Source organism: Callospermophilus lateralis, chromosome 13 (assembly GCF_048772815.1).
Source record: "Callospermophilus lateralis isolate mCalLat2 chromosome 13, mCalLat2.hap1, whole genome shotgun sequence".
Lineage (NCBI taxonomy): Eukaryota > Metazoa > Chordata > Mammalia > Rodentia > Sciuridae > Callospermophilus > Callospermophilus lateralis.
In genome coordinates, this window is record NC_135317.1 from 108,498,904 (window position 1) to 108,520,236 (window position 21,333).

General features: G+C 42.8%; 1 pseudogene; it reads left to right on the forward strand.

Annotated features, from left to right (window-relative positions):
- The first annotated feature begins 445 nt into the window (after nt 1-445).
- LOC143412162 (dnaJ homolog subfamily C member 12 pseudogene) lies at nt 446-8,362 on the forward strand (annotated as a pseudogene).
- Nucleotides 8,363-21,333: the final 12,971 nt, after the last annotated feature.

Consider the following 21,333-nt stretch of genomic DNA (forward strand, 5'->3'; position numbering starts at 1 on the left):
CTCCCTTTCCCTTCTTTCCCTTCTCTGCCCCATCCCTAGGGTGGTTTGCCCACATATAGAGAACTTACTGTCAGTTTAAATTGTTAAGAGCACTCTCATCACAGTGACCTCAACAAGGACTTCTGCATCTCTGCTCTCTACAAAGCAAGGCAAGCTGCCCACGCTATTCCCGTGCTGTGTCATCTTCTCTCGGGAGCCTGGTCACCAAACCCTATTGCTGGAGATGGTCCAGTCACATGGAGCCTTCTGTAGCAATCACACTGCAGGTTCTGAAGTGGCTTCATGCTATGCTCCTTCCCCTCCCACCAAGAAAAGGATAGTTTTAATAAAATCCAGAGCTGCAACACATTCAGAGAACTACATCCTTTTGGTACCTGTGACTTTTCTTTATATGCTGATTTTGTCCTGATCCAGTCAGGCCTAGTAACACCGGAGCTGAGTCGGCATGAGAGTGCAACTCAGCTGCAGCCAAGGACAGTAAGCCAGGCACTGCGGCTGACTCGGTGCATCCTCCTCCCTCATAGCCCTGGCTCCAGCGAGCTGACCAGTTCTCTATTGGCTTCTCTTCCCAGACTTCATCGCTCATTTCCCTGTACTGCCCCTCTAGCTTCTTTCTGCCTTCCATCAATCAGCAGTTGCTTTGACAGGCCATCAGTACTCTCCTTAAAAAGATGACCATATGATACCGGAGCTACTTGAACACCCAGCTCTGCGACCTACATCAATCAGGTTCTCAGATGCTGTTAGGCAGCACAATTGTAGCGCAGGGTCAGAAAGGCAGAAACCGCGGCTGCGCTGGAAACGCACATGCTTGGGCTCCACCCCGGAAGTGGTGAGTCAGGACACCAGTGGGTGGGGCAGAGCGTTCCAGTCGGCCCATCGAAGTTTGAGAACCATTGAAGGGGTGCAAAAAAGGACAGCTGCAATCGCAATACCAAGATTCAGATCCTTGTTTTGTTACTACTTTGTAGCCCTTGATAAGTTAATTTCCATAAAGCTTCTCTTCAACTGTTAAATGATACCTGGCCAGTAGGAAGTTTGGGGAAATGTGGCTGTCCCTCCATGCAGCCTGTCAGCAGCAGGTGCCTCTCCATTATCACACAAGTCCCACTGAGGGATCAGAGTAAGACGACCTAAAAGGCATTTTCTAATAAAAATTGAAAGGAAATGTCCTGTAGGGCAAGGTAGTGCTTGCTGTAGTCCCAGGTACTAACATGAGGATTTCTTTAGTCCATGAGGTAAAGACCAGCCGGGAGACCCTGCCCCATCTCCTGTCACACACATACACACACACCCCACATCTGCATATTTTTAAAAAGATAATGCTCAACCACAATAAATGTTTGAGAGAATGTTTAACCTGACTTAAATATTTTTTTAAATATTTATTTTTTGGTTGTAGTTGGACACAATACCTTTATTTTGTTTATTTTTATGTGGTGTTGAGGATCGAACCCAGGGCCTCGCACATGCTAGGCTAGCCCCAGCCCCTGCCCCACCTGATTTAAATATTAGGCAATACATACATGCATGGAACATCACACAAACCTCACTAGTATACAACTTCAAAGATTTGATGTATCAGCTTAAAAAGCAAAAAAAAAAAAAAAAAAAAAAAAAAAAAAGAGCAGGTCACAGTGGCACTCACCTATAATCCCAACAACTAGGGAGACTGAGGAAGGATCGCAAATTCAGAGCCAGCCTCTGGCAATTTAGACAGTGTCTCAAAATTAAAAAACGAAAAGCTCTTGGAAATGAAGTGCTTGTTAATGAAAAGCAGTGGTGAAGCACTTACCTGGCACCTGGGAAAGACTGAGTTCAATCCTCAGCACCACATAAAAATAAATAAATAAATAAACGAAAGTATTGTGTCCAACTCCAACTAAAAAAATAATAAAATTTTACAAAGGGGTGGGGTGGGGATGTAGTTCAGTGGTGAAGCACCCCTGGATTCAGTCCCCAGTGCTGAAAAAAACAAAAAACAGAAACTGGGCATGATGGTACATGCCTGTAATCCCAGCCACCCAAGAGGCTGAGGCAGTGTCACCTGCAGTCTGGCCCAGGGGTCCTGCCTGGATCCTGGATTGCTTGCCTGTGTCAGAAATAAGAAAAAGTTGGAAAAAGGAAAAATGAACTTTATGCAGTTTGACCAAACTGGGAGAATTCAGTTTGCTTCTCCCCACTGGCCCCAGAGAAGCAAGTGGCACACATAGGTAGATTCAGTTGTCCTGTTAGGACAAGGCAGGGGCTATCTCTGCTCACTTCCTGGGCACCTGGCCATGGGGCCTTAGCCCTTCAGTGTTTCTCAGCCGCGGGAGTCTGTTCCAAGTGGGGAGGAGGGGCAGATTCAGTCCGTCTCAGCAGGAGGATCCAAGTTCAACTTATTAGCAAGAATCTGTCTCAAAACCGTTAATAAAGGGGCTGGGGATATAGCTCAATTGATAGAGCGCTTGCCTTTCATGCACAAGGCCCTGGGTTCAATCCTCAGCACCACCAAAAAGTCAATAAAAAGGCTAGGGATATAGCTATGCTGTGGAGCCTTTGGCTAGGATGTACCAGGTTCCAGCCAGGACAAAAAACCAGAAAGCCCAGAACAGGCAGATCTACAGAATCAGAAGCCATCAGTGGCTGCCCACAGTCAGGGGTGGAGGCTAGGGGCAGACAGGAAGTGACTATTAATGGATCCAGAATTTTTGTATTTTATTTTTTAGTACCACTCTGAGTCACATCCCAAGACCTTTCTGATTTTTTATTTTGAGAAAGGGTCTCACTAGGTCACTTACAGCCTTGCTAAATTGCTAAGGCTGGCTTCAAACCTGCAATCCTCCTGCCTCAGCCTCCTAAGTGACTGGGATTACAGGAATATGCCACCACACCAGCTCAGAATTTCTTTTAGGGGTGAAGGAAATATTCAAAAAGTGATTATTGCGAAGGTCATGCAACTTTGAATATAGTAAAAACCACTGAATTGCACAACTTAAATTCATGAATTGTATGGCCTATCATTTATATCTTGATAAAACTGCTTTTAAAATGGTTGTCAACCAGCAGACTAGGAAGGGAAAGAGATGAATTGGGAAGAGAAATGGGCAAAAGCACAAAGAAATTTTTGAGCCTTAAAAAAGCAATATCAGATGGGGCTGGGTTGTAGCTCAGGGGTAGCGCTCTCACCTAGCATGTGTGAGGCAGTGGGTTTGATCCTCAGCACCACATAAAATAAAATAAAGATGTTGTATCCACCGAAAACTGAAAAATAAATATTAAAAAATATTTTTTAAAAATAAAGTAAATAAATAAAAAGAAAAAGCAATATCAGAGAACTTTGTAACCTAAAAAACATTATGCAAGTCAAGTTACTAAATTCAATACACATTCTCCCTCAAAAAAGATGGTAGACATCAAGAGCCCTAAGTTACCTATAATTCCAATGACTTGAGAGATTGAGGCAGAAGGATCACAAATTTGAAGCTAGCCTCAGCAACTAAGCAAAATCCTGTCTCAAAAAATAACAAAGGACAGAATTGCAGCTTAGTGGTAGAATGCCCCTGGGTTCAATCCCCAGTACCAAATAAACATACAAGGGCTGGGAGATAGCTCAGAGGTAGAGATACCTACCCCACCCAGCACGGGTGAGGCCCTGGGTTTGATCCCAGCACTGAAAAACAAAAAAGCAACAAGCAAAACTTAGTACAGAGGATTTAGAGGTGACTTTGGGTTTGGAGATGTGTACTGGAGATGAACCTAGGGGTGTTCCACCACTGAGCTATGCCTCCCAGTCCTTTTTTATTTTGAGACAGGGTCACCTTGACCTTATGATTCTCCTGCTGGGAGTACAGGTGTGGGAGGATGGGTTTGGTTTGTTCGCTTATGTTAGGCAAGTGCCCTACCACTGAGCTACATCCCCAATCCCAGAATTTGTAGTTTAATTTAAAGATTTTCTGATTTTTCTTTCTCCTTCTCAAACCAGGATGCGCTTTCTAATGTGACTCTATGAAAACAGGCTGAGATAAAGTCAAGAGTTAGTTGCCTTGCCAGCTGCCAGTGCCCTGGCCAGCTCACCATACCCTGGCATCATCCTGTTAGTGGGTCCTATCCCAGACCCCTGCAGGCCTTGGCTCTTCTCCTGTCCACAGACCAAATCACTGCTGTCTCACTTTTCTGTATGACTTCTTTCCCTTCCCCAAGTAGTCCGGGGTCACCCTACAAATTATCTACTTTTGCTTCCTCCCTCCCTGGGGCTGGTGTTCTTTCTATCACACCGTAAGAACGCATGCTAGCTGGGACCCGAGCCTGGGACTGGCATGAGACAAGGGAGATAGATGCCTCAGATGCAAAGAGCAGCGGGGCGGCGGCTCTCAGACGGAGGAGTGTGAGTGAGAGCAACCCTAGCAAAGGAGCGCCTCTTCCAATGCCTGCCCTGGGCACCTCCACCTTGCCCTGGACCCGGCCTGGTGGCTGCCAACACAGGAAAGCGAGATGGCACAGCTGAAGTTACCCCGCCCCCTCAGGGTGTGTTTACCTTTAGTCCATGGTTTGTCCAGAGACCAGTGGCCAAGCGTGGCAGGTTAGACTGGGATGATGGGTTGAGGTGACTGCAGGTGTTGGAGGCCAAATGAGGCTAGCAGAATCAGGAGACTGGCTTTTGCTCACATTTATGGTGCTCTGCTGAAGTCATTGGGAGGCTGCAGTTCCCTCCTTCCTCGCTTGCCTCTTTCCTTTCTTGAGACAGGCATCTTATTAGTTGCCCAGGCTGCTCTTGAACTCCTGGACTCTAGCAGTCTTCTCACTTCAGCCTCCAAGTAGTTGGGACCACAGAGAAGCACCACCACTCCTTAACAGCCAGGTCTCCCCAGTTAGCTCTGCTCTGTAATGAAATCTCAGCTGTTCTTGTGACAAGGAGGGCTGGGTTTTCTAGTGTAGAAATTCACATTTTGGAAATATTTTCAGTAGGACACACTTTGAGAAACTAGCAAGAGCAACAGGCCTCCAGGAAAGTTTGTGAGCTGCACACCTAACAGATGGGACTGGAGACCTAGGACTGCAGGCACGGGGGCTGGCGCAGCAGCTGTCCTTGCAGGAGGAAAAGGCCTCTGGAGGCCTCGCCCTAGGCAGGTTGTAGGATCTTCAATTGGTCAAGTCTTCAGAGCTGGAGAAATGAGAAGATACCAGGAAAAAATTAAGTGTGTGTATATATCCATGTCTAGAGAAATATTTATATCTTTGTCTTTCTTTTTTTTCCCTTTGGTACTGAGATTGAACCCAGGGTCACTCAACCATTGAGCCACATCCCAGCCCTTTTTTTCATTTCAAGACAAGGTCTCATTAAGTTCCTTAGGGCCTTGCTAAGCTGCTGAGGCTGGCTTTGAACTTGCAATCCTCCTGCTTCAGCCTCCTGAGCCGCTGGGATTACAGGTATGCTCCACTGCACCTGGCTTTTATTTTTTAGTTTAACACAAGATTTCAGTAAGTTGCTTAGGACCTCACTAAGTTGCTGAGGCTGGCCTTGAATTTAGGATCCTTCTGCCTCAGCCTCCCAAATTGCTGGGATTAAGGTGTGTGCAGCCACACCCTGATCCTTCCAATCTTTTGCTCTGCTATTGGGGGCCCCACCTTCCCAGAGACTTCAACGACCCCGCACCCTTCCTTCCCTGCCCTTGGCTTTGGGGGAACAGAATCCCCACCAGATTTCTTAGGGTTGCTGATACCTCTGTCACCTACTCATTCACAGTGGCCTTGGCAAGCTGCCTCCTGGAGGCTTTGGGAGGAACAAGGTTCTCCAGAGTGTCTCCTTCTGACCTTACATTAGACATCTTCTTGGGACATTTATCAGGGGCAAGTTGGTGTTACCCCCTCCAAGAGCTAGCCATACTCTTTCCTCCTTGTCCTCCTTCTTCTATTGGTACAGGGACAAAAACCCAGGGGTGCTCGACCACTAAGCTACATCCCCAGTCTGTTTTACTTTTTATTTTGAGACAGCCTCATTAAGATGTCAAGGCTGGCCTTGACCTTGGGACCCTCCTGCCTCAGGCTGGGCATTGCTGGCATGTGTATCCAAGCCCTGCTTAGCCATTATTTTTTTCAGACTTCCAAAAGCCTGGCAGCAAGTTGTCCCCATTCTCTGGAGTTTTGGGTAGGGTATTAAAGCTTTTGTCCTGAGAAGATGCTCTCGATTGGTGACTTCTTCCTTAGCCAGTCTTCCAATCTGGCAACTTTATTGAGTACCCTTAGATGCTAATCCCAAGCACACTTCTCTGACTCTTGCTAAGTCTATCTTGCAACTCAAAGTATTCAGTATTTATTTCTGTCTTATCAGGCTGGTAGCCAGGAGAGGAGGTGGGACAGATGGCAAGTTTGGAGAAGGGCACCTCTGCCAGCACAGCAGAAGTTATAGCCCTTATTAGGAGAGATGGGCCACCTCTGCAACCCCAGGGAGAGCCAGGGACAGTGTTGCCAAAGGCATCCATCCTGACACCCCACCATATTTCAGGACTCCAGGTTTCCATCACCAACACACCCTTGTTCACCGAAGTCCCTGTGGTTGGACAATGCAGACAACTGTGGACAAGTGGACTGTGGATCTAGACCAGCAACCAGGTCTTCAGCCTACTGTTCAAAAACACTTTTTGTAGCTCCCATTGAGATTCCCCAAATCTCACACTTGGCCACTCACTAATCAATTGTTAACAGCCCTCAGTCTTGCAGTAACCTTCTGTAAAGTATCACTACAGCTCAGCTGCAACCAGCCAACTTCACTCTCTATAAACATTTCTCCTCCATATTCCTGAAAGGCTTGAAATTTCACACCTGCCTCTTCCTCAGCATCTCCTCCAGCGGTGACCTTTCCACAGGTCAGCATTAATGGAATCTTTAGCAATTAGCCTACCATCCTGTGCCATGTCCCACTTCCAACCCGAGACAGCATCCCCTTCATCTGCCAGGCAAGAGGCAAGGCAGCACAGCTCCACCTTGCCAACTATTGTGGTGGACATTCCTGCTGCCCTGTATTAGTCTGGGTCCTCTAAGAAGCTGATGCCAAGATGGATTTAAACACACACGATTTTATTAGGGGAAAAATCTGCAAGAGGAAACAGTAAGGGAGCTAGGGAAGCCAGCAGACTGCAGCACAAGCCTGACCTGAGGGAGGGTCAGAGAAAAACAGGTGGGGTACTTGCACCCTAGATGACTGTGCAGACTGAGAAGGTCTGAACAAGTCAAAGCGTTGGCCACCATGCTGTGCCAATGGCACACACTGTAATCCCAGAGACGGGGAGGCTGAGGGAGGAACATAGCAAGGTCCAGGTCAGCCTGGGCACCTTAGTGAGGCCCTGTCCCTAATTAAAAAATAATTAAATAATGGGGCTGGGGGTGTGGCTCAAGCAGTAGCGCGCTTGCCTGGCATGCGTGCGGCCCGGGTTCGATCCTCAGCACCACATACAAACAAAGATGTTGTGTCTGCCGAGAACTAAAATAAATAAATATTAAAAAATTCTCTCTCTCTCTCTCTCTCATCTCTCTGCCTTTAAAAAAAAAAATAATTAAATAAAAAGAGACAGGGCAGCCGCCGAAACAAGGATGCACTCGAGCTGGAGAGCCTGAGGAGGACCCAATATCCCATCACTTATCATCTTTTCCTGAACCGCTGCATGATCCTCACCTCTCTCTAAACTCTACCACCTCGTCTGGACCTTGGTGAGAACTGCAACTTCTCCCTAGGACCGTCTCCTCAACTGGTCGTCCACTCTATGCCAGGAAAAGCCTGCCTTGGTTCCAGACCTGGTCACCGTGGTCTAAGCTGGAAGACAGTGAAGATACTACACATTACTGGGATGTGATGAACTCTCTTCGGTTGAACAAATCCTGGCAGAATTTTAAGGTCAGGGCTCTGGAATGTCACCCTGACAAGCATCCTGAAAACTCTAAAGCTGTGGAGACTTTCCAGAAACTGCAGAGGCAAAAGAGATTCTGACCAATGAAGAGAGCGGTCTAGCCCGCTATGACCATTGGCGAAGGAGCCAGGTATCGATGCCATTCCATCAGTGGGAAACTTTGACTCAGTGAAAATGTCAATGCATTGGGCTGTCAAAGGTAAAAAAGACTTGATGCTGGAAGAATTTGAGCAGACTCATATCAGCAAGACTAAAAATGAAGAATGGAATGAGCAAAGAGAAATAAAGAAAGAAGAACTGGGTTCAACCACAGAGAAAATAAAGCAAAAAGCACCGAGTCCCTGGAGAAGTCAATCTCCCCACAAAATTCAGAGTCTCCAAGTCTTTCAGATGTGAACTCTTGGCACCTTCGTTTCTGCTGGTCGGGGGATGCTCCCTCGGAACTCCTGAGGAAGTTCAGAAACTATGAAATGTGAAATGCCCTTGCTCCACAGAAGGGGGACAGCAGGATGTTGCCTGCACTGCCAACATGCAGTCTTCATTCACATTTTAACAATGTCATGTTTATGAATCACTTAGGACTGACTGATTCCTCCATTTTTGAACCCAGTTTCACAATGTGTTTTGTTATTGTTGTTGTTTGTGTGTTTTTTGGTGCAGGTGACTGAACCCATGGTCTAGGGGACTGAACCCACTCTTTACCACTGTGTTATATCCCCAGATACAAAATGTGTTAAGTGGTAAATTTTTAGAAGACTAATTTATTTCAAAATTTGAATAAATTAAGGCTCTTAGATCCAAGTAGGTTGTATTATTATGTGTTCTCCTATTGATACTATTTATAGAATTCTATTTGTAAATCAATCTTAGTATTTAAATATTTCGTTGATATACCATGATCTCTATTAGTTCTGGATGAGAAAAAAATGTTTTCTCTTTTTGGGGGTGGTACCAGGGATTTAACTCAGGAGCACGCGACCACTGAGCCACATCCCCAGACCTCTTTTGTATTTTATTTAGAGACAGGGTCTCACTGAGTTGCTTAGTGCCTCGCTTTTTGCTGAGACTGCCCTTGAACTCGAGATTCTCCTGTCTCAGCCTCCTGAGTCAATGGGATCACTGGCTTGTGTCACTGTGCCCGGCTGTTTTCTGACTCTTGACTTAAAAAACATGAAATATGAAATTACTTGTCTAAACTCCATGGAGTGAAATAAATAATTTCCCCAAAGTTCCTAGATGCATTTACCATTCAACTCTATTTTAAAAATAATCTGATAGAAGGGACATTAGCAGAGTAGAGGAAGGGACCAGGAGAAGAGAGGAAGGGAGGGAAAGGGGACATTCTAGGGAATGATATTAGCCAAATTACACTGTTATATTGTGTAAATATGTAACAACAAATCCCACTATTATGCATAATTATACCAGTAAAAATATGGAAAACAAAAGCAATTAGCAAAGGGACAGTTCAAAAAAAAAAAAAAGAGAGAGAGAGAGACAGGGATGTGGCTCAGTCTTAGAGAGCCAGGAAAAAAAAAAAACTGCTGACATGACAATCATTAGAGCACATATCTTCCAGTAACGAGCCTGCCTTGGTGTTCCTGCACCCAGGCACCTGCTTCCCTGGCAGGAAGCGAAGGCCCCAGCTGATCTCAGAGCACCATTAGCTGGGCTCTTGGTCAGCTGTGCTCCTGGAGGTGAAAGCCCTGGAGGCACTTTCTGGCCAGCACAGCTGAGAGGTGAAGCACCAACTCGGTCCCAGTCCTTTCGCATTTTCTGAAACAGGGTCTCACTAAGTTGCCAGGGTGGCCTGGCACTTTCCATTCCCCTGCCTCAGCCTCCTGAGTCGCTGGACTCACGAGCGTGCCTTGCTGCACCAGCCTGGAAGCCCCTTTTGTCAGGTATGCCTGGAGCAGTTCCCTGCAGCTGCCATGACTGGTATCTGCATGGCATACCATTTCCCATCTTGAACTCTAGCCTGTCTGTGCCAGGAGTCTGAAATGTGTCTCTGTGAACAGTGTATGATAGGACTTGGGTTTTTTATATTTATTTATTAGTTGTAGTTGGACACAATACCTTTATTTTATTTATTTTTATATGGTGCTGAAGATTAACCCAGGGCCTCACATGTGGTACACGAGACTCTACCACTGAGCCACAACCCAAGCCCCAGGATTTTGTTATTTATAATGTCTTGACAATCTATGGTAGATCTGCTAGCAGCATAGTGGCAAAATGTTTTTGTTGATTTAGTGATGCTTTTACTTCAATTTTTTAAAAAAATGTTTTTGGGGAGCTAGGGTTATAGCTCAGTGATACAGCACTTGCCTAGTATGTATGAGGGACTGGGTTCGATCCTCAGCACCACATAAAAATAAATAAATCAAGGTATTGTGTCCATCTACAACTAAAATTAATTAAAAAATAAAAATAAATGGTTTGGGCTGGGATACAGCTCAGCAGAAGAGCACTTGCCCTGTATGCATGAGGCCCTTAGTTGGATCCACAGCACTAAAACCAGAAATAAACAGACAAACAAGACCTAGAACCCTTGGTGCAGAGGCTGCTTCCTTTTGTTCTCAGCATTTCTTACGTCATACCACTGTCTCTCTGGCCTCCCTTGTTGTCCCTCCTCCTCCTCCTTGTTCTTCTTTGGTGCTGGAGATTGTACCAGGGTGCTCTACCACTGAGCCCCTCCCCAGCCCTTTTTTATTTTTATTTTGAGATAGGGTCTCGCTAAGTCACCTAGTCTGGCCTTTGACTTGTGTCCTCCTGCTTCAGCCTCCTGAGTAGCTGGGATGACAGGTGTGGCCACCCTGCCTGGGTCTCCGCAGTTTCTGGTGTGACTCCACCTATAAATAGTATTGTATGCCCTCAGTATGATGAACCATCTCTCCCTTGCTGCCTTCCAGATTATTCTCGTCTAGGGCTCTCTGGAATTTGACTGCAATGTGTCTGGGTGTGGTTCCTTTCTGTTTATCCCACTCAAGTTTTATTGAGATTTCTGGATTGTAAATTAGCATTTGAGGATTGGGGATGTAGTTCAGTGGTAGCATGCATGAGGCCCTGGGTTTAATCCTTAGCACCAAGAACCCTCTCCAAAACAAAAGTAATAAATACTTGAACATATTCATAATAGCAACTTTGAAGTGTTTGCCTGTGAATCTAAAATCTGGGCCAATGATCTGTTTTTAGTAACTGCTTTTCCCCCACTTTATGGATCATATGTCTCTGTTTCTTGTATGTGTAGTAATTTTGGAAAGGAAGGAAGGAAGGAAGGAAGGAAGGAAGGAAGGAAGGAAACTTAAATATTTTAGATAATCTATTGTAGCAACTCCGAATATTGTTTTAGCTTTTCAATCACTGCTGGCTTTGTTTCTAATAACATCTCTAGATTTAAACTGCAGAATCTGTGTCCCTGATGGGCTACTGGTATTTATACGGTGCTGCTGTTGTTGGCTGGTTGGTTGGTTTTGGTACTGGGGACTGAATCCAGGGGCACTTTACCACTGAACTACGTCCTCAGCTCTTCTATTTATTTATTTATTTTTCCTTTGAGACAGGGTCTCACTAAGTTGCTTGGAGTGGTCTCAAACTTGGGATCCTCCTGCCTTAGTCTCCTATGTACCTGGGATTACAAGTGTGCCACGGTGCCCTGTTCTTCATAGGACTCTGGGGCCTCCTCCACCCAAGCACAGTGCCTAGCCAGCCAAGGACGTGTGTGTAGGGCAGGTCTCATGTCTCCATTTCTAGGCTCTCCACATTGAACATCCGTCTCAAGTTGGCGGGCTGTATATTTTCCACTTAGGCCCAACTAAATGCACCACTTGTTGCTGGAGAGGCTTTGGGGTTTTGTTCCCCATGTTGAATAGTCTACCTCCTCCTGCCAAAGCAAAAACCCCAAACTGAAAAATTTCCAACAAAATAAAACTAAAATTCAATTGGAGGATAAATCAAATGTGTTCCTATACATCAATGATGAATCTACTGAAAGAGAAATTAGGAAAACTACCCCATTCACAATAGTCTCAGAAAAAAAAATATGGGAATCAATTTAACAAAAGAGGTGAAAGACCCCTACAATGAAAACCACATAACACTAAAGAAGGAAATTGAAGAAGATCTTAGAAGATAGATCTCTCATGCTCTTGGAAAGGCAGAATTAATATAGTAAAAGTGACCATACTACATTCTTCATAGAACTAGAAAAAACAATCATGAAATTCATTTGAAAAAATAAGAGACCCACAATAGCCAAAGCAATCCTTAGCAAGAAAAGTGAAGCAGGAGGCATCACAATACCAGACCTTAAACTGCTACAGAGCAATAGTCACAAAAATGGCATGGTAATGATACCAAAGTACACTGATAGACCAATGGTACACAGAGACACACTGACATAAATACAGTTAGCTCATAATAGACAAAGGTGCCAAAAAATACATTGGAGAAAAGATAGCCTATTCAACAAATGGTCCTGGGAAAATTGGAAATCCACATGTAACAAAATGAAATTAAACTCCTATCTCTCACCTTGCACGAAACTCAACTCAAAGTGAATAAAAAAGTAAGCACTAAAACAGAGACCCTGTGCCTTACAGAAGAAAAAGTAGGCCCAAATTCTACCACGCGGCCAGCGCAATGGTTTCATTAATGAGGTTCTTGGCATAAAAGTTAGCTAGCGAGATCGAAATAAACACACAGACTCAGTTACCTTTTTTCTATGACCAGGTCCGAGACGGCTCCCCTCTCTGGTTCCCTCCTCTAACCGCCCGGCAGGGCAGCAAGGATTACTCAGGGCTAGCAGGAGAGAGAGAGAGCGAGCACGCCAGGGAGTAGCCTTTTATTGGGGAGCAAGAAATTCAGGGGATAATTCCATCCAATGAAGGTTGAAGGGGGGCCACACTCCAAGGTCAGGGTCAGTGATTGGGCCTCCGGGGTCAGTGGTCAGTTACACCCCCACACGGACAGGTTCTCTCATCAGGAGAGGGCCGGGAAAGCTCCGACACAGCCAGAGCGCCTCAGACCCTAACCGGGAGTCACCCAGTCACGTGTGAGAATGGCTTCCGACATATTCCCCCTTTCTTTTCGCAAAAATGAGGCCGCGGTTCACTCTCTGGAGTTTCTGCATTCTTGTTCTGAAGACTCGCCATCCTACAATTACAACGCAATAAAGAATTAGCAGCAAAGAGAATAATCCAATAATGTACCAGGCCGAGTGTTTGAGAATATTTCCAGGGTTGAATCCATTTAACTCCTTCAATATTTGGTTAGCCAAAGAAGAAGGATCTGAAAAATCAGCTCTATTATTTTGAATGTCTTGGATATGGTGATGAAGTTCCAGAATATCCAAGCTATTATTACTATTTTGCCAAATACCTAACAAATGGTTTTTAACCTTCTCCCAATCCCAGAGAGAAGCATTGTACTTGGCAGCTGTAACACACACATACTTATAATTAGCATGGCATTTAAGCCTTTCTTTAAATTTTAAGGCTGAAAGTTCATTACCTATGTCAATAACAGTTGCCTCTAAGGCGTTTAATTTAGTTTCAATCTTTTCATCAATATTTACTTGATTACGCAGAGCCTTGGAAGTATTTTGAGCTAAATTATTAAGAAATTTTGCATGCTGAATATTCTGAGACAATGTCAGAGATGCAGAGACAGTTGATGCAATAAAAGAGACTAGCGCCAAAACACCAACAATTATAACTCCAATAGCACGTTTAGGTCTTGCCAGCTGGGCATGAATTTGCTGTAAGACTTGTAAACCAGCATCAGCATACCATGGCTCTGAAATATTAGCAGGTAATAAAACAAAAGAGGGCTGATGAAGTATCAGCACTCCTTTTCCTCCATTATACCTAGTAATACAATTGGTTAGGTTACATTTTTTACAAGTAACAATGTATCTGTCATCTATCCATTTAACTTTTACATTTCCAATAATTAAAACATAAGGAGATTGGACACAAGCTCGTAAGCCATAGCAAGATCCCTCTTTACAGTTCTTGCCAATAAATCTTGGTAAGGGTTTGTCTGTAAAATGTAAGAATTCTGAGGCAGCAATTAAACGCCAAATATCTTTTTGAACACCACCTTTACTATAAGTCAAAATATTACTAACAAATCCTGCAGGTGTCATAGCAGAATTTCTTCGTAATTGTCTCTTATCAATTTTTGGAGACCAGTCTAAAATATACCCACTATCTTTAGACACCTTATGTTGTACAGGAAAGGGATTTATACAATCCATCCATTTAGGAAAGGTGCCAATCTCAATTGTAGAACTATTTGGACAGTGGTGTATCTGTGGAGGTTTTGCAGAAATGACTGGCTTATTATGGGAAAGTCCCATCTTAATTACTGATCTAGTATTAGGTTTTAAATCTCCATAAATAGAATTATTTGTCAGTCTAGGTCTACCAATCGCTGTCTTTTCTTCGAATGATACTTTCAGACAGCCAGCATGTTTATCGTGGGACCAACACAAGGGTAATTGGGCACTATAGCCAGAATAATTAAATCTAGTCACATGATTGGGAGTAATATGAGTATCCGTAAATCCTCCCATCATGAATGAGTCATTAATAAATACTGGAATAGATTCTCCAGTCCACACAGCTGGGTGTACCAGGGGTGGATCTGGGAAATATGTCCAGTAAGTGTCTACTTGATCTCCCTTTACCTGACAGCCCAGTAGGGCAATTACTGTTGTTACCATCATCATTGGGGTCCTGTTTTTTCCTAGGTCTCGAAGTATTCGGGAAGCCTGGGTTGTTAGCTTCTTCACGTCTTCCCATGAAATCAGCTTTTTGGCTGGGTCAATCTGGTCTTTCTTCATCCTTTTCCGATATCTCCTCCTTCTGGATGGGGGCTCCTCTGGGTCGATCCTCAGTCGCTTCAATCTGGGTTCTATCTCTTCCATGTCTGATAGCACGTTCAGGCACCCAAATAGGACGAGAAGAATTTTCTGGGAAAATACAAGCATGCCCTCTGCCCCATATAATCACCGGGTCTGGGCCCTTCCACTGACCGGTCTGTAAATCTTTCCACAAAACTCTGCCTAAAGGGCCTGTTACTGAGGGAGACATTTGTCTCTCAGCAGCAGTGTGACCTTCTATGTCACAGTTTTAAAAATTTAAAACAAACAAGGCATGATTAAGGCTATTTTGGGGAGTCATAAGCCTATCCCCCCTTTTTAATTTTTGTAATTGAAGTTTAATAGATAAATGAGCTCGTTCTACAATGGCTTGACCTTGGGGGTTATAAGGAATTCCTGTTTTATGATTAATTTTAAACTCTTGACAAAATTGTTGAAAAGAAGAGCTCACATAAGCTGGAGCATTATCTGTTTTAATCTGCATAGGGCATCCTAAAACAGAAAAAGCTGCTAGGCAATGAGAAATTACATTTTGAGAATTTTCCTTAGTACGTGCTGTGGCAAAAATAAATCTAGAATAAGTGTCCACTATGACATGTACATAACACTGCTTACCAAATTGAGGAATATGAGTTACGTCCATTTGCCAGATTTGATTTGGCTTTAATCCACGGGGATTTACCCCTGATGGCAGAGATGGAGTGTGAATAACACACTTAGGGCATTGGCTTACAATCTGACGAGCTTGTTCTCTAGTAATATTAAATTTTTTACGTAAGCTAGAAGCATTTTGATGATGTAACGAATGGGAAGCTAGTGCACAGTCATGTGAAGACATCTGTTGACAAAAAGCTACGAGTTTGTCAATTTTGTTATTACCTGAAGCTAAAGGTCCTGGAAGATTAGTATGAGCTCGTATATGTCCTATGAAACATGGATATTTCCGCATTAGCACTGCCTTTTGTAAATTATGAAATAATTTAAATAACTCTTGTGATGAAGTATACCCAATAACTGAAGTTTCAATATTTTTAGTAACTCCGACTGCATATAAGCTGTCAGAATAAATGTTAATAGGCTCATTTGCAAAGTAAGTTAAGGCACAAATCAGAGCTTGAAGCTCTGCTCTTTGGGCAGAAGTATAAGAAGTTTGTATTACCTCTGTGTGAACACGACTATAAAATCCTGCTTTACCTGAACTTGATCCATCAGTGAACACTGATAAGGCTTCATCTATAGGATGGGCACGTACAATCTTTGGAAAAATAAGTGACGTTAATGATGCAAATTGTATAATTTTATCACGAGGATAGTGACTATCTATCTGGCCAGGAAAATCAGCAAAAGCTATTTGCCATGGGCTAGAAGTTTGAAAAAGCCAATTAATCTGTTGAACAGAAAATGGAATAATTATGATATCAGGTTCAGATCCAATTAATTGTAAAATCCTAGTTCTACCCTTAATTACTAATTGAGCTATAGAATCATGAAAAGGAATTAATGTTTTTTGAGGGGAGTGGGATAAATAAATCCACTCAATAACTCCTAATTTTTGCCATATGGCTCCTGTTGGTGTATGTTCAGTTGGAAATATTAATAAATACACCATTTCCTTAGGATCAACTCTAGTAAGCTGTGCATTTTTAATTGCATTTTCAACTTTCCTTAAAGCTGTTTTAGCCTCTAAAGTTAGCTGACGTGGAGAGGTTGGAGAGGGATTTCCTTGTAATATCTGAAATAAAGGACTTAACTCAGAAGTAGTTAGTTTTAAGGATGGCCTCAGCCAATTAATATCTCCTAATAGCTTTTGAAAATCATTAAGGGTATGTAGCTCCTTAATTTTTATCTGAAGATTTTGAGGACGGATTGTACGTCCTTGAATTATCTGACCTAGATATTGAAAAGGAGACACTTTTTGAATTTTTTGAGGAGCTATGCATAAACCCATTGCTGAAAGCGAAGTCTCTAACTGAGTAAAAATTTCTGAAAGTACCTCTGGATTAGCATGAGCCAATAATATATCATCCATAAAATGGATAATATATGCATCAGGAAAGCTATTTCTTATGGGATCTATCGCCTGGTCTACGTATTTTTGGCACAGAGTAGGACTATTACGCATTCCCTGTGGGAGTACTTTCCAGCAATATCTTTTAACAGGTTCCTTAAAATTAATTGTTGGGACAGTGAAAGCAAATCTCTCACAATCTCCAGGATGTAACCTTATAGAGAAAAAACAGTCTTTTAAATCTATTACCATCAAGCTATAATCTAAAGGAATGGCTGTGGGAGAGGGAAGTCCTGGCTGTAAGGATCCCATAGGCTGAATTGCATGATTTATTGCCCTTAAATCCTGCAGCAATCTCCAATTTCCTGACTTTTTCTTAATAACAAAAATAGGTGTGTTCCAAGGACTAAGCGTTGGTTCTATATGACCAGCCTGAAGTTGTTCCTCAACTAACCTATGAATTATTTTAAGCTTTTCCCCTGAGATGGGCCACTGAGAAATCCATATAGGCTCCTCTGTGAGCCAAGTGATTTTTTCAGCTGTCTTAGGGATCGGGGAAGTACTCAGGGCCCCTAATAAAAATTTTGGCTTGGAGCATTTACTAATCTTTGTCGTGGAGACTGGTTTGTAAACAGATACTCTTCCTGAAGGGTCTCCCTATCATCTCCAGGAAAATACCTTTGACTAACTTCCTCAACTGACCTTATAGAGTTAGGAGTAACTAATAATAATCTCATTTTGGTTAAAATATCTCTTCCCCATAGATTAGCTGGTAAAGGTTCTGTGCTGTCGCCATTTTGAAATTGGGCTTTTAAGTCACGTGGCTGAGAAGAACTCTGAGCCCCTCTAGGAATCTCTTCTGGATTTTCCTCTCCAGGAAGATTGTTTACCTCCCTTGGAGGGCTCTCTAGGACCTCGGAGGTATCTCCTCTCTGATATTGCTCTCCATAATCTCCCTGTGGAGTAGCCTGATTTTGTAAGTTTAAATTTACATTTTTAACTTTGGGCTTGGCCCCTAGCCCTTTTGTTTTTACAGGCTTAAAGGAAAAGGAATTAACTTAGCCTCAGGAGGATTTTCCATTTGAATAGACTTGATAGCCCGTTGAATGCCTTTTAGCAGGTCTTCAGGGGGCCACGAATTCTGGCCCGTATATTTAAAAAGACAAACTTCCAAGGCCGTCCAGGTTCTCTGAATATTATCTATGCCTCCAGGTAATTCATTTGAAAGACAGACCTTTTGTAACTTTCTTCCTAATTTCTCCCAAGTAAGTAAATTTGGAGACTCTTGTTCACAAAACCAAGGACAATATTCACTTACAATCTCTAAGAATTGTAATAACTGAGCTTTCTTTATCTGTTTTCCTTTCTGATTAATTATACTGTCTAAAATAGTTACATTTCCTTATAGGTAGAAGTTGAATTTTTTATTTTAATTAATTTAACGTCTCTTTCCTTCAATATCTTAAGGTACTTTTGTGACCCAAATTGTCACCACTTCCTTTTGTGACCCAAATTGTCACCACTTCCTTTATCTTTACTTTTTTCTTTATCTTTATAGCGCGCTCCCACTCAATCTAGCTAATCTAGAATGCCCCACGTTGGGCGCCAATTCTACCACGCGGCCAGCGCAATGGTTTCATTAATGAGGTTCTTGGCATAAAAGTTAGCTAGCGAGATCGAAATAAACACACAGACTCAGTTACCTTTTTTCTATGACCAGGTCCGAGACGGCTCCCCTCTCTGGTTCCCTCCTCTAACCGCCCGGCAGGGCAGCAAGGATTACTCAGGGCTAGCAGGAGAGAGAGAGAGCGAGCACGCCAGGGAGTAGCCTTTTATTGGGGAGCAAGAAATTCAGGGGATAATTCCATCCAATGAAGGTTGAAGGGGGGCCACACTCCAAGGTCAGGGTCAGTGATTGGGCCTCCGGGGTCAGTGGTCAGTTACACCCCCACACGGACAGGTTCTCTCATCAGGAGAGGGCCGGGAAAGCTCCGACACAGCCAGAGCGCCTCAGACCCTAACCGGGAGTCACCCAGTCACGTGTGAGAATGGCTCCCGACACCAAATCCTCACCATGTTGGCCAAGGATCTGACCCTGAACAAGACTCCTAAAGCACAAGAAGTAAAATCAAGGATCAATAAATGGGATGGATTCAAACTCAAATGATTCTTCTTAGCAAAGGAAACAATAATGTGAAGAGAGATCCTACAGAATGGGAGAAAATCTTTAACACATGCACCTCACATACAGCATTAATCTCCTGGATATATAAAGGACTGAAAACACACACACACACACACACACACACACACACACACACAAACAATCCAATCAATAAATGGGCTAAGGAGCTAAACAGACACTTCACAGAAGAAGAAATAGTTGATCAACAAATATATGAAAAAAAAATGTTCAACATCTTCAGTAATTAGAGAAATGCAAATCAAAACTACTCTAAGATTTCATCTCACTCCAGTCAGAATGGCAATAATCAAGAATACAAGCAACAACAAATGTTAGCGAGGATGTGGGGGGAAATGTACACTCATACATTGCTGGTGGGATTGCAAATCTGGGCAACCACTATGGAAAGCAGTATGGAAATTCCTGATAAAACTTGGAATGAAACCACCATTTGACCCAGCTATCCCACTCCTCGGTTTATACCCAAAGGATTTAAAATTAGCATACTACAGTGATGCAGCCAACTGTTTATAACCGTTCCAACTCACAAAAGCTAAACTATGGAACTAGGTGTCCTTCCAGATGAATGGATAAAGAAAATTTGGTCAGCCACACAATGGAATATTACTCAGCCTTATAGAAGAATGGAATCATGACATTTGCCAGTAAAAGGATGCAGCTGGAGAATACCATGCCTAGCAAAATAAGCCAATTCCCAAAGACCAAAGGCCAAATGTTTTCTCTGATATATGGATGCTAATTCACAATAAGGGGAGAGCTAGGAAAGAATAGAGGTCCTAACCCTAAATAAAATACAAAATAGGAATAGGGATGTGGCTCAGTGGTTAAGAGCTCCTGAGTTCAATCCCTGGTACCCCCTCCCCCCAAAATGAAATTAGACCCCTATCTCTCAACCTGCACAAAACTCAAAGTGGATCAAGGACCCAGGCATTAGAGCAGAGACCCTGTGCCTACTGGAAGACAAAGTAGGCCCAAATCTCCATCATGTCGGCTTAGGAACTGAATTCCTCAACAAGACTCCTAAAGGGCAAGAAGTAAAATCAAGGATCAATAAATGGAGCGGGGAGAGAAGAACAGAAGTCACTGGATTAGACAAAGGGGAAGGAAGGGAAGGGGGAATGGGAATAGGAAAGACAGTGGAATGAATGGGACATCACTTCCCTGTGTTCATACACGAATAAACGACCTGTGAAACTCCACATCAGGTACAACCACAAGAATGGGAAGTTTTTATTCTCCATGTATGTATGAAATGTCAAAATACACTCTACTGTCATGTATAATTAAAAAGAATAAAATTTTTTTAAAAAATTTGTGATATGTCAGCATGTTTTTATAGTATATTTGTAAGAATAATAGCAAAACCCTGTTGGAATGAAAGTCACAGAAACAAAACTTGGTGTGGTCAGAGGCAAGAGATTCAAATAGAAAAAAAAAATCTTATCATACAGAGTATAGAAAAACCAAAAGTGCAACTGTTAAATCTAACCTAATTTTTATTTCTCTGTAACCCTCAGGCCAATGTGAAATCTATAGTACATAAGTCTTTAGGTCAAAGAAGACTACTGACTCTCACAGTTCTAGAGATAGAACCTAGACCCTTGTGCATGCTAGGCAAGCTATCTATCACTGAGCTATTCCCTCAGAAAAATTATTTTTAACTTTTATTTTTACATTTTCTATATATGCATGTAACAAACCTATCTGTAAGTACTTTGGGAACTCAATTTTATAATCTTCCAATGTCATTCCAGTCCTCTAGCTTACTGTTATTTTAGGTTTCAGAAATAGTAAAACATGGGACTGAAGACTTAGCTCACTGGTAGGATGCTTGCCTCGCATGCTCAAGACCCTGGGTTTGATTTCCAGCACCACAAAAGAAAAGAGGAAAAAAAAAGAAATGGTAAAAGTGTATAAAGTAAAATATACACATGTATGTATATATATACTACTTTCTTCTTTCTACATGTATATTTTATATATATATAAAGTATACATATATATAAAATATACATATATATTTATAAATATATATATACCTATACATAGAATAGGTAATACGTATATAAGGTAGAAAATTAAACAGCACAAACGAGTATGTATTAAAAACCCAAATTTCTGAGGTGGGGTTGTAACTCAGTGGTAGAGCGCCCTCCTAGCATGTGTGAGGCACTGGGTTCAATCCTCGCCCCACTAAATAAATATAACAAAGGTATTGTGACCACCTACAACTAAAAAAATATTCACCTCCCCCGCCAAATTTCTACCATGTGTCCCAATGACCTCCCTGGCACCCTCGGGTGTCTGTGTGTGAGCCAGGTCTGCTGGTGCATGCCTGTGATCCCAG